Source organism: Triticum dicoccoides, chromosome 6A (assembly GCF_002162155.2).
Source record: "Triticum dicoccoides isolate Atlit2015 ecotype Zavitan chromosome 6A, WEW_v2.0, whole genome shotgun sequence".
NCBI lineage: Eukaryota > Viridiplantae > Streptophyta > Magnoliopsida > Poales > Poaceae > Triticum > Triticum dicoccoides.
Window position 1 is genome coordinate 447,777,076 of NC_041390.1, and position 3,571 is coordinate 447,780,646.

Below are 3,571 nucleotides of genomic sequence, written 5' to 3' on the forward strand. Positions count from 1 at the left end.
CTCCTCTGGTGTGGCAGCTCCAGCGCCATCTCCGCCTGTCGTCCTGCGTCCCCATACTCGCAGCAAAAGTGGCATCTTCCAACCAAAGAAGCGCACTGACGGCACTATCGCGTGGCTTGCGGCTTGTGTGGCGCATGCTGAGGCTGACCCTACGGTTGAACCACGACATTTTCGAGCAGCGCTTGGCATCCCACATTGGCGTGCTGCGATGGAGCAGGAGATTCATGCTCTTCAAAGAAACAACACTTGGCGTCTTGTTCCACCTCCATCTGGTGTCAATATCATTGACTCTAAATGGGTATTCAAGGTGAAGAAACATGCTGATGGCTCCATTGAGAGGTACAAGGCACGCCTGGTTGCCAAGGGATTCAAACAACGGTACGGTATTGATTACGAAGACACATTCAGTCCTGTTATTAAACCAACTACTATCCGTGTTCTTCTCTCTTTGGCTGTTACTCGCGGATGGTCGCTTCGACAGCTTGACGTTCAGAATGCCTTTCTCCATGGAGTTCTGGAAGAAGAGGTTTATATGCGTCAGCCGCCAGGTTTTGTTGATCCGGCTCAGCCACATCATTTGTGTCGCCTTGTCAAAGCTCTCTATGGTTTGAAGCAGGCCCCGCGTGCGTGGCATGCCCGTCTTGGCGCTGCTCTTCGTGCACATGGGTTTGTTCCTTCTACAGTAGACACGTCTCTGTTTATTCTTCAGCGACCTGAGGTGACTATGTACATTCTGGTCTATGTTGATGACATCATCCTTGTCAGTTCGTCTGCTTCTGCTACGGATCGGCTTGTGTCTTCTCTTGGTGCTGAGTTTGCTGTTAAAGATCTTGGGAGACTGCATTATTTTCTGGGCCTCGAGGTTCTTCATTCTGATAGTGGCTTGACTCTTACTCAGCAGAAGTACTCTCAGGATCTGCTGCGTCGTGCAGGTATGTTGCAGTGCAAGTCTGCTACGACTCCCATGTCTACCACAGACAAACTGACAGCTCTTGCTGGCGACTTGCTCTCTCCCGAGGATGCCACTGAGTACCGCAGCATTGTGGGTGGACTGCAGTACTTGCTCATTACTCGACCAGACATATCATTTGCAGTTAACCGTGTGTGCCAGTATCTTCATGCACCACGTGATTCTCACTGGTCAGCTGTTAAGCGTATCTTACGCTATGTTCGTCACACTGGTTCATATGGTCTCCATCTTCAGCCTGCACGTTCTGGACTGATCTCAGCATTTTCTGATGCCGATTGGGCTGGTAGTCCTGATGATCGGCGATCCACGGGGGGACATGCTGTGTTCTTTGGGCCTAACTTGATCGCCTGGCAAGCTCGCAAGCAAGCTACGGTGTCTCGGAGTAGTACCGAAGCTGAGTACAAAGCTATTGCTAATGCCACAGCTGAGATCATGTGGGTGCAGTCGTTGCTTCGAGAGTTGAAGGTCTCCCCAACTCAGCCGCCTGTTCTTTGGTGTGATAACATCGGTGCCACATACCTTTCATCCAATCCAGTATTTCATGCCCGAACGAAGCACATCGAAGTCGACTATCATTTTGTGAGGGAACGTGTTGCTCAGAAGCTCCTTCAGATTAAGTTTGTTTCTTCTAAGGATCAGCTTGCTGATATTTTCACTAAACCCTTGCCCTTGCCTTCTTTTGAAGGATGTCGTCGCAATCTTAACCTTCTGAGTGTTTCAGGACATAGTTAAGATTGAGGGAGGGTGTTAGACTAAGTATATATTAGATATACGTGTTGTAACATAACCTGTATTTGTACGGTTCCCTCTTATAAATATATGACAGCCGTACCCACCAAGGGTATCGAGCATTGTTCCAAACCCTATTTTGTCTAACAGGCAGCCACCGAACAAGACTGTTGTGGCCCACCGGTGCCCTTCCGCTGCTGGAGGGACGACAATGGCAGTGCGGCAGGCCAAGGCGGCCACGCATACGAGATGATTGTGTGGTATAGGGTTTAGTTTTTTTCCTAGTTTTAGTTAAACGGTTAAAATATTGATACTTTTATGTAAATTAAGTCCGAATTTAAATGAAAAACGTTGTGTTTGCATGAACTTCATCTGTTTTAGTTCAAATGTGATTTTAATTATATGCTGGCAGTGTTGGATGGCCAACTTCCGTGTCCGCGTCCGCGGATGAATGCAGAATCAAATTTACAGGTAAGCCTTGGAGATGCCCTCTCATCAACAGGGTCGCTGTAGTTTTCGCCACTATGCTGCACTCTGCCACTGCGGTTGCACGACTGCATCCAGCCAACAGATTTGCTCCCTGCTACGCTGGTCTCGGATATCTTGGCAAGCTACGACGCATTCAAGCCATCCACCCGGCCGCTTCCTACTCCTGGTACTAGCCAGTACTCGCCCTCCTGCGGCATTCAGATTCAGATCGTCCGCAGGCGTCGAATCTCAAGCCACAAAACCGTGGCAGATATGTCTTCACCGTACGGGCTTTGACTCGTCTCCTCCGATTTCTCCCAAGGTGTTCCATTCATAACGTCTGTACCTGTTTGCTAGATCCTGCACGCCGTGGCATGAGAAAATGGCACACCCAACCAATAGTTCGTCGCTTCCATGTGAGACATTAATATACACAAGTAGCCACGTAATTTTTCATTGCACAGCGCGTCCATACTATGGTGGTGTCCTTGGTGACTTTACGTGCTCGCGGTTGGCGGAGATTCGTCCAATGTGGGGTTCGCCAAGCTGACATGCATGTGTGGGGGTGTTGAACCATCGAGGAGGCCAATGGAGGGTTCGGCAAGCTGATATAATAGATTCAAATTTAGAAGCTAAAAGAAAAATCATGAAAGATGGGGTGGTGAGGCATGCACTATCTATCATAAGCATAGTTTTAAAAACCGGATTAGCGATCAAACCGGTGATGCTGCCAGTTCGGATTTTTACCTGACGGACCGCCGATTCACCGGTTCATTTGCTGCTTTTTTAAGTCATAAAAATATGTAAAATAGATCAAATATACTAAGTTTCTAGCCTTTGACAGTTAAGTGTGATGGGCAAGTTGGTTGTTGGATCAAATTGGTGACGTCGGCCTGTTTAATTGCGCCCAAGGCTGAACCCCTAGCGGCCGCAATTATTTTTCCTCTTGCCAGCAATGCTAGTGTGTATTACTGGTTCAGCCGGTTTCGGTTTTTCATCTGGCTTGGGCAAAAAAACAAGCTGGTTCAACCGTTTTTGTCCGGTCCATTTACGGAACAATCTAATTAGCTTATAAAATCGGCGAGGCCATCGGTTCAGGTTTTTCTTGATATGGTCTGGTTTTTTAAACTATGATCAAAAGTTGCATGCATGCGGGCGAACGGACCAGGTTCTCGAACTTGCCATGGCTGCATGGTCCCCTGTGACTTGGCACCGAGCATCTTTGCCATCTCCCACAAGAAGAATTCCTTTGTCCAGCAAGCCCTTACCAACAACAACCGGATCTCTCTCATTGACACCTCCAATGGCCCATGGCTTGCGCATGTCCAGCAATTTAACTAACTTCTGGGAGAAGATATCAATCACTTTGACACGGAAGATTCCATCATTTGGAAATTCACCAAG